The sequence below is a fragment of the Coffea arabica genome, chromosome 11e, assembly GCF_036785885.1.
Source record: "Coffea arabica cultivar ET-39 chromosome 11e, Coffea Arabica ET-39 HiFi, whole genome shotgun sequence".
NCBI classification, from domain to species: domain Eukaryota; kingdom Viridiplantae; phylum Streptophyta; class Magnoliopsida; order Gentianales; family Rubiaceae; genus Coffea; species Coffea arabica.
This window is the reverse complement of record NC_092331.1, coordinates 16937845-16948571: the sequence shown is the minus strand read 5'-3', so window position 1 is coordinate 16948571 and position 10727 is coordinate 16937845. Positions and strand designations below refer to the sequence as shown.

The 10727-nt window shown below is 34.5% G+C and overlaps 1 long non-coding RNA gene across 7 annotated transcripts; it reads left to right on the top strand.

The window, feature by feature from the left end:
* Positions 1-947: 947 nt before the first annotated feature.
* On the top strand, positions 948-4426 carry LOC113718793 (uncharacterized). 7 transcript variants are annotated; one of them, XR_011824922.1, is made up of 6 exons: positions 948-1102; positions 1306-1469; positions 2528-2610; positions 2819-2939; positions 3031-3105; positions 3280-3637. It is a non-coding gene; the product is annotated as an uncharacterized lncRNA (long non-coding RNA). The 7 variants fall into 7 exon arrangements; XR_011824923.1 differs by lacking the exon at positions 948-1102 and adding an exon at positions 1124-1186; XR_003454628.2 differs by lacking the exons at positions 1306-1469; positions 2528-2610 and adding an exon at positions 4138-4426 and having other exon boundaries at positions 3280-3612.
* Positions 4427-10727: the final 6301 nt, after the last annotated feature.

Sequence of the window (10727 nt, the reverse complement as noted above, 5' to 3'; positions counted from 1 at the left end):
TGCACAAACATACTACTTTTTTAAACTATTCTGCACTTCTTAGCCTTCAATTAACAATAGTGTTCTCCTCTGTGATTTTTCCAATGTGGTTTACCGTGCAACATGTCATCTACAATTGATAATCATGGGTATAAATGGTCCACGTTTACATTAGTAGTGATAAAACAGTAGTATTTACTTGATCCCTTAATCCTTTAACTTTAACATGTAACGGACTTTTTTATAGACTTTATACCCAAATTTTTTTCGGCAATAAGATAGACCAAGTAAAAAGGTTAAGTTGTTTGTTTCTACACATGTTGGTAGCCTACATTTAAAGAAAGTTATAAAGGGTGAACATTAAATATGATGTGGAATACGCCTTTCTGCAAGGGCTATTGAATTGGAGGTTTGTGCATTCTGATAGTAATAATGGCATTACCGAATCAGTTGTTACTTCTGATCAGTAAAGTTACACAATAGAAAAAAAGGCATAGTTATTATACTTTAATTATATCTTAACTTGGAATATAAATGGATGGAAATTGAAATAATTAACTTATTTGATGATATATTAGACAAAACTAACAAAATTTTCTCCTATTCAAATTAATGTAGTACTCCAGTTTCACAATTTCTAAAAACTGATAGAAAGTTTTTAACACATAATATGAAAGTAGAAAGTTTTTCTTTTTTCATGTTTAAAAATAATGAATTATTTCTTAAAATAATATGAAAGTACATTCCAGATCTAGTATACTTAATTAAACTGTTTAATTTAATACAAAGAAAATAACCTTTCTTTGAGAGTCTAAACAAAAAAAAATAAAACTAAAAACTAGACCAAATTTTTCGTTCAAAATGAAAAAGAAACAATAGTTGAAATTGAAAATTGGTGGAGACATTCTTTAAAATGCAAATTTCAAAATGAAAAAGTACAAGTCAAAGACTTTACTGGGCTAAAGTCTTGTACACTTCTCCTAATTCTCACACTCTCACTCTTTGGCTTTCTCACTATTTCTCTCGATCTCTCTCTCAGTTTCTTTCTCATTGATACTCGAACATTCCTCCTTATTGGGCTACTGATTTTGATATCTCTCCTCAACGCATTTGCTGTAAAAAGGTAAATTTCTCTCTTCTTGCTCAATAATCAGTTTCCCCCAAATTTTATTAACCCAATTTTGTGTTCCTAACATTCAAGTTTTGGGTATATTGCTCTTCTTCTCCATCATTTGTCTAGTTTCCCTTAAGTTTCCTACCCTAGTTATGCTTGCTATAGCATTTTTTGGATAAATTTCTTTAGCATTGTTGGTTTCATTTTTGTAGTGATTTAAAGAAAGAGAAGAGGGAGTGGTGTTGGTGAGGTGGGCTAGATTGTTGTGTATCGACAAGGGGAAAGAGATTGAGAGTTGTGGGAAAGAGTCTTGACCGAGTGAAAATTCTAAAGAAGAGGAACAAACCAGACAAAATTGTTTAGCTGCTCTGCCTCAGTGTTGTTCTTTACCCTTTTTTAACCAATTATTTATGTATCGATTTTATGTCTCAGCACTTTTGCTTTGTTCGTTCCTTGCGTTCTGGTTTGCTTTTTATGTCCTCGAATAGTTCTGATCTTATTTTTACTGTTCTCTTAGTTAAATGTTATATTCCCTTGGCTGCTTTTTGTTGTTTGGTGGGATATGTAATTAACCTTGTCTTAAGTACTCTTTTTCTCTTCCCCCCTCCTTCTTGAGTGATCTGGGTTGTACTTACTTTCTTTTGTTGTTAAGTTGGTTCTGAGGCTTTGTGCATATTGTTTATGCCTTGATTTTATGTATCAACACTCTTGCTTTGTTTGTTCCTTGTTCTTTGTTATGCTTTTATGCCCTTAGATAACTCTAGTCTTTGAGTGTATTCTCTGGTAGGGCTTGTTTTTGCCTATGTCTATTGTTGTTTAGTTGTTTTCTATTATTTTGGACTTAGAGCTTCAGTTGTTTCTTGTTTTGTTTAGCTTTTTGGGTAAGGCCATTAGGTGATGTTTGGCAGTCTGCATTTCTTTCATATTTTGGTGTCTTAATTTGCACAACCAAATTGACCAAGCTTCATTGCCTAAACCTAATGGTTTGTTTGTCAAGACTTCAAACTCTTTCCTAATGTTTTCCTATTGGAAGTGCTCTATCTTTGTGTAAATGTGCACACTCACAAATCGACTCCCATTCCCTTTGTTAACATTTATTCATTTTTTTTCTAGAAACGTAGACAAGTTGGACAGCATCATTGCATCTATACTTTGCCTAAAAAGTTGTATGTTAGCTATGGATATAGTCCTGCAAGTTGAGATACTGTAGGCTTGAGTTTTTTCTGCTAATTTATAAATTCATTCTGGAACACAACCTCTAAATCATGCATGAGTATTAAACTTGGCTAGGAAGTATCAGTTCTCTAGCTCATTTTGCCTTGCTTGATTGGTACTTTGTGAGCAAATCTCATGGCCTAATGGTTTTGTGAATTGAATTTGTTTTTGCTTCTTCCCACCTGAAATACTGAAGTGGATTTCTGCTATGTATCTTAGGAAGTTAGTTGTGATGATTGTCAAATGCCGATTGCATGGAGATGATTGTATTTCTCCTCCTTTTTGGTCTTATTCTGGCAGAGGTATTGATGACTGACATAATTAATTATGGACTTGTTCTTTGCTGCTACATAGTTCAGTTACTGTTACTTTAGACTTTCTTAGTATCCTGCTTCCAAATATCATCCTTTTAACATTAGTTCAACTTTTTGTATGTGGATTCCGTACAATTCAACTTTGGTTACTCAAGTATGGTGAAGTAGTTTATATGTAATTTGAAATGATTTTCAGAGTATTCTACCTAAGGGCATGGAATAGGATATGATGAAGAGGACAAGGTGCTTGTTTTTCTTTCTTGAAAAATAAATGTACCTAATGAATCAATAGCCTATTTGATGCCACTGACTATGAGGTAATCTTTTTCTCAACAAACATATTATTTTTCATAGTTATGTTCATCTTATTATTTACTTGAATTGACTGACAAGTATTTACTTTGTTAGATTTTAAGCAATGCTGAATTCTTAAATCCAGGAGGGAGTGTTAAAGATAGAGTGGTAGCAAAGATTATCGAAGAGGTGACTTAGTTATTTTTCTTAAATTTGCTGCTTTTAAACTTCTTTGATTTGACTTTGAAAGTTATGAACTTTGGATCCTTCATTACAGAAATTTGTGCTCTCTAAGTTTAGGATATGTTGTTTTGAAATATTGAACTGATTTGAGTTTTTGTATGATATGATGGTGTTATTCAGGTAATGTGTTCAAGCTCAAGCTAGGGTAGTGATGAATTTTCTGACCTTGGATGGTAGCGACTGAGTCTTGCAATTTATGGTATTTACTGCTTTAACAAGCATTTACACGGCAATGCCAATGCTTTTTAGTAGCTTACAGTTGTTATTGTGAGTGGAGTAATTTGAGCATATGGATTTTGATAATGTTAATATTGTTTATGCAGTACCACTCCATGGAGAGCCACCTGATACTCTATCCTCTAGTGGCTCAGAGAAATGGGTTGTAAAGAATGAGCAATCCATAGACATCTTTCTCACTGTACGCATTGCATCAATTTCTCTTATATAAATGAGGTACACAATGCCTCAGTTTCTTCTATACGAATGGCCAGATCTTTATTGCTCATACTTGATACCTTGTATCATAATCGACATTACTTTGGTTATCATACTTGACATCTTGTATCCTCTGTTGTGCATTAGTTTGGATTGTTTTGGTTTAGTTCAGTTTAGTTTATTTGAATGTTTTAGCTAAGCAAGTGAATCCAAATTGTTTTTCCTTTAGTGTTGTGCTTGTCGCCTTATCAACTAGTTATATTGTTCATAGCAGTACTTATAGCAGTAGTTGTTGCCTTATCAACTTGTTATCTTATTCCTTTAAGGCTGAAGTTTAATAATAGTACTTATTTCTTGAGCAAATTTTGTGCATTAGTTTGTGGCTAATTTTGATTTGATTTTGACTTTTTTTGGGGCAAATTTTGAATGTAGAGTTTTAATTATTAAGGTTCTTATTGGATTGCATATTTTAGCTAAGCAACCTAAGTGTTGTTACTTCTCCTTCAGTGTTTTAATCCTCCCCTTATCTACTTGTTTTACTAGTTTATTACAGATAAATGTTGTTTAAACAAAATTTTGGGAGCTGTCTATAACTAAGACTGAAGGACATTGAAGACAAAGTTGCAATTTGCTCATGCAATGGTTCGTTTAGATATTCTTTGGTTTCTTGAACTTAATTCCTTTTGTAAACTTACTTTATGAATATGTGATATTTGGCCATGTGTTACTTTTGTAGACCTTTGTTGGCTAATGTGCAACTCAATATGACATTTGAGTACTTAATATGCTATATTGGCATGTAGCTTAATGCAGCAACTATTTTTGGTCATCAGTTGTCCAGGCTACTTCTTTTCTATTTATTTTAGATAAGTAATTTACCATGCTAAATTGTGAGTTTATTGAAATGGAATTGACAACGCTAAAGATCACTAATGACAAAAAAGAGTCGTCATAGAACATGAATCAAAAACTCTTCGTGACAATAGATTTTGTCACTAACTCTAAACTTCAATTGTGACAACAAATGTTGTCAGTAAGTAGATCATATAAGTGACAACTTCCGACACTTTTCAGTGACGACTTTGACCAATACATCTCTGACAACACGCTAAGTTGTCAATAAAACTCTTTCATATTGTTGTTACTAATAACAACCATTCACTGACGACTTTTTGTGTTGTCACTGTGTACTTTTACCGACGGGGATATAATGACGATTCAAAAATCGTCAATAAAAGTCATTAGTGACGACATTTCTATGTCCTGTGATGACATGCTGTTGTCACTGATAATCAATTTTCTTATACTGCAAGTGGCATAAATTGGATCTTCCAGATTTATTAGTTCCACTTTCTTCATTGAAAAGCCTTTGTAGTAGGGTTTAAGATGATGGTCATTGACCACAAATTCTTATCTGTCTGCTTGCTCTAAATTCTACTGCACCATACGGAAAAATATTAGTAATAACAAATGGACCAATTCAACAAGAGCGCAACTTACCTGGAAAAAACTTTAATTGAGATTGATAGAAAAGAATTTTTACCCAATTACAAATGATTTTCTAGTAACCTGTTGGTCATGGAAAACTCTAGTCTTCTTCTTATAAATTATTGCATTCTGATAGGCCTCGTTTATTAACTCCTCTAATTCTTATAATTGGAGTTTTCTATTCACTTTGGCCTTATCAAGGTCCATGTTGCACTTTTTGATCACCCAAAATGGCTTATATTCGAGTTCAACTAGCAAATGATATGGCTTTCCAAATACCAACGTATGAGAAGATATTCCAATAAGTATCTTATAGGCGGTCCTATAAATCAATAATGCATCTTCTAATTTTGAACTCCAGTCTTTCTTATCAGGACAAACCATCTTCACTAAGACAGACTTAATTTCTCTATTCGAAATCTCAGTTTAGCCATTCATTTAGGGGTGATATGACACAGACACCTTATGAGTCACACCATATTTTCGAAGAAGAACTGCAATCGTCCTATTGCAAAAGTGTGTTTCTCTATCATTCACCATAACTCTTGGCACCTCAAAATAGACAAAAATGTGAGATCTAATGAAATCTGTAACCACTCTAGAATCATTAGTTCGAGTGGCTTTGGTTTCCACCCACTTCGACAGGTAAACTATAGCCAATAATATATAGAGGAAGCCAAAAGATAAAAGGAAGGGACCCATAAAATTAATATCCCAAACATCAAAAATTTTACAGAAAATCATAGGAGTTTGTGGTATTTGATTTTGATGAGAAATATTTCCTACCCTTTGACACCTATCCATGACGTAGAGAACAAGTAAACATCCTTGAATATGGTGGACTAGTAAAAATCGCTCTCCAATACTTTATGAGTCGTCTTTTGCTGTTCAAAATGGCCTCCACATGTATAAGAGTGACAAAATGTTAAAATTGAATTAAACTCACTCTCACTTACTCATCTTTATAGTACTTGATTTGCGCACTGTTTCCATAGGTAGGGGTCATCCCATAGGATAGTACATGGCATCAATCTTAAATTTATCTTTTTTGGCCTTTAACCAACATGCAGGCAATTGATTAGTGACCAAGTAGTTAACAATATCAGCATACTAAGGAAGAGAGGAATTTGTAGAAAACAGTTATTCATCAGGGAAGATCTCCCTCAATACAATATCATCCGTAGCAATAGACAATCGACTCAAATGGTTTGCAACTAAGTTTTTCGCTCCTTTCTTATCTCGGATTTCCAAATCGAACTCATGTAAAGAAAAATCCATTAGATCAGTCTTGGTTTAGCATCCTTCTTGATCAATAAATACCATAATGCTACATGATCAGAATATACAATTAGTTTAACTCTTAACAAATAAGATCAAAATTTTTCTAAAACCAAAATAATTGCTAAAAGCTTTTTTTCCTATGGTAGTGTAATTGAGTTAAATTCCATTCAAGGTCTTAGATGCATTGTAGATTGCATGTGCAGCCTTTCCAATTCTCTGACTCAATACCGCTTCTACTGCATTGTCACTTGAGTCGCACATGATTTCGAACAAAAGATTCCAGTTCAGAGGTTGTATAACAGATTGGAAAGTCAACAGCTCCTTCAAGTGATCAAACGCATCCTTGCACTCCTTATTAAAATTGAATGCCACATCTTTTTGCATGAGTGTAAACAACGGCGCTCTAATTTTTGAGAAGTTTTTAATGAATTTTCGATAGAAACCTGCATGTTCCAAAAAGGAGCGCACTTTTTGCACACTAACGGGGTATAGTAAGAAAGATATAAGGTCTATTTTTGCCTTATTTACTTCAATGCCCTTAGATGATACTACATGGTCTAAAATTATTCCGTACTCAACCATAAAATGACATTTTTTTCAATTAAACACTAGGTTAGTTTCAATGTATCTTTGAAGAATTAAAGTTAAATTATCAAGGCACTCATCAAAACTATCACCATAGACACTAAAGTCATCCATAAAAATTTCTATTATTTTCTCCACATATTCAAAGAAAATACTTACCATACACCCCTGAAAAGTTATAAGAGCATTGCATAATCCAAAGGACATTCTCCTGTACACGAAGGTACCAAACAAACACGTGAAAGCAGGTACTCATCAAAACTATCACCATAGATACTAAAGTCATCCATAAAAATTTCTATTATTTTCTCCACATATTTAAAGAAAATATTTACCATACACCTCTAAAAAGTTATAAGAGCATTGCATAATCCAAAGGACATTCTCCTGTACACAAAGGTACCAAACTCATCAAAACTATCACCATAGACACTAAAGTCATCCATAAAAATTTCTATTATTTTCTCCACATATTCAAAGAAAATACTTACCATACACCCCTGAAAAGTTATAAGAGCATTGCATAATCCAAAGGACATTCTCCTGTACACGAAGGTACCAAACAAACACGTGAAAGCAGGTACTCATCAAAACTATCACCATAGATACTAAAGTCATCCATAAAAATTTCTATTATTTTCTCCACATATTTAAAGAAAATATTTACCATACACCTCTAAAAAGTTATAAGAGCATTGCATAATCCAAAGGACATTCTCCTGTACACCAAGGTACCAAACAAACACGTGAAAGTTATTTTCTCCTGATCCTCTAGCACTATCACAATTTGAAAATACCCCGAAAAGTCATCTAAAAAATAATAGTAAGCGCGACAAGCTAATCTTTCAACTATTTGATCGATGAAAAGAAGAGGATAGTGGTCCTTTTTGGTGACGGCATTTAGTTTCCGATAATCGATGCATTGGAGCAATACCGTTGGTTTACGAACTGGAACGAGTTCTCTATCATGATTAGTTTCTACTATTACACCGATTTTCTTCGAGACCACTTGCATCAGACTTACCCATTAGCTATCAGAGATTGCGAAAATTATCCCCACATCCAACAACTTGAGTATCTCCTTTTGGACTACTTCCATCATTAAGGGGTTTAATTTTCTTTTCGCCTATCTTACAGGTTTTGCTCCTTCTTCAAGTTTTATCCTATACATGCACAAGGAGGGGCAGATGCCTTTGATATTTGCTATTGTCCACCCTATAGTCTCCTTGTCGTCCCTAAGGATTCGAATAAACTTGTTCTCCTGACCGGCTTCTAATTTGGCAGAAATTATAATTGGGAGATTCTCTTTATCACCTAGGTATTTGTACTTCAAATGGTCCGGACAAATATTTCAATTCCACTTTAGGTGCCTGCACTATAGAAAATAATAACTTTTGATGAGAATCGAGCATAAAAGGAGTGCAAGATCATACCTCATTGTAGTGGATGCCATCGACTAAAACGCTCCAAATATGCACCTCAACTTCTCATTGAATTCCACATCATAAGCCATCCCCAACTCAAGATATTTGGTGAGAGTGACTTCTATCTCATTCTACTATTAATCTCAAAAACTTTCTGTACCACAGGGTCAATCACACTCATGGAAAAAATAATATGAGAATTAGATAGGTATTTCATAGCATCAAATATATTAAAATAAACCACTTCCCCTATCAAATTTCATTGTAAAAGTACCCATTTTACATCAATTTTAGTTTCAACTATGTTTAAAAAGGGTCTCCCTAGTACAACAAGTAATGGATTTGGTAAACAATCAGCATTAGTGTCTAGAATAAAAAAAGTCAGTAGGAAACACTAATTCATTAATTTGTATCAAAACATTTTCAACTAGTCCATCGGAGTATGTATTATTCCTATCAGTTAACTGAATTATAATACTTGTTTCCTTTAGTGGTCCTAAATTCAAGAAGGCATATATACTTTTTGGCATTACATTAATGGAAACTTCTAAATCTAGTATGGCCTTTCTGATTTCAGTGTTTCCTATTTGACAGGGGATAGAGAACATACATGCGTCTCCACACTTGGGTGAAAGTTTCCTTTGTAGCACTGTTGAAACATTCTTCCCCATCACAACTCTCTCATCACCTCTTAACTTTCTTCAATTGACGCATAAATCCTTTAAAAAATTTGTATACTTGGGCACTAGCTCAATTGCGTCCAACAGAGAGATGTTTATATCCACTTTTTGGAATACCTCTAGGACTTCCTTCTATTTGTTTTGCCTTTTTGGCTTCTCCAATCTACTAGGAAAAGGTAGTGGGTTAGTATTAACTTTAATTGAAAAGTTCGAAATTACCTTAGGAGTTGCCTTGCTTATTCTTTCTTTTTCCAACTTCTTCTCAATATCTTTTGGAACTATAGGTTTTGGCCCTTCAATTTCCATTCCACTTCTGAAAGTCATGGTGCTAACGTTCTTTGGATTCACCTTAGGCTGAGAAGGAAGTCTTCTTTTTCCTTGAGACTCTAGGTAATTTATTGCAAATACCATCAAACTCATCTGATCTCTATATTTTGTATGCTAGCCTCTATTTTCTGTTAGAACTGCAAGGTTTTTCTGTTGCAATTGCATGGTATTAGAAGCCAATGTTTTGACTATATCCTCAAGAGATATTTCCAAATTAGACGAAGAGGCTTGAGATCTTGATAGCTACTGTGGCTGAAACCCTTGCTTTCTACTGGGGAAGGAATTTTGTTGCTTTTTCTGTGACGATCCCATCTCCTCTTAGGGCGTACCCAAGGGTTTGGCGGACCGCCTGTCCAACTCTTGCCAGAACTCACTCACTAATGTTCTTGAAATAGCCGTTCAAGCCTCGAAATTAACATAAAAGTTTCATTTCCAACCAACAATTCAAACTTAATTTACAATCCAAAAGTAAAACATAGGATTACATTTCTACAGATTCCAAATACATCTCATCTACAAGTACAAGTACAAGAGATTATATACACTAGTTCACGGCTACTTGCTCTAGCCTCTACCCCTGTAAGGAAAACAAACTAATGGGATGAGGTAAAAGTTCAGTGAGGTTCCCAAATAAGCAAACAAGCAGGTAAACATGGGAACATTTACACTTAGCAATTTGCACACTCAGCACAGAAATAAGCAGACATTCAAGAATCAATCATTCATTCATTGAAAGGATACGTGCTCACTTGGAGCCATTCATTCAAGTCATTCATTCATTCATTCATTCATTCATTCGCCAACCATTTTCCTTATCCCTCCGATATTAGAAAACATTTGCAAGTGAAAACTCCTTCAGTATTCATGTCATTCATTCATTGATTTCATTGCATAGAATTCACTGGCCAGTTCTCCACCAGACTTCATGATAATACTTGAGTATACCAAACATTGTCCCAGGGTCACTAGCCGCCCAACCGATTCAGTTACTTGCTCGAGTCGACTGGCAACGAAGGGTAAGGGCCCAATTCAGCCGAAGGCGTAGATCCATGCACAAGTAACATTCAATCATTGAAAATTCACTTTTACTTGGGTCGAGTGTAATAAAGTACGCACTCGCCTATTGAAAATCCTTTTAACAATCATTGAAAAGCAGTTAACATTCAAACAAATATTTCACATAGTCATTTAAACCACAATCATGCAAAAAACACTTACCAACGATTAGTGTTTAGCAAAACCAATTTCAGGCCTAGATTGTGACAGCCCCACCTTCCCCTAAGGCGAACCAGAGGGTTCGGCGGACCGCCTGCCCAACTCTCGCCGGGACTCAGTTGAACCTCAATCA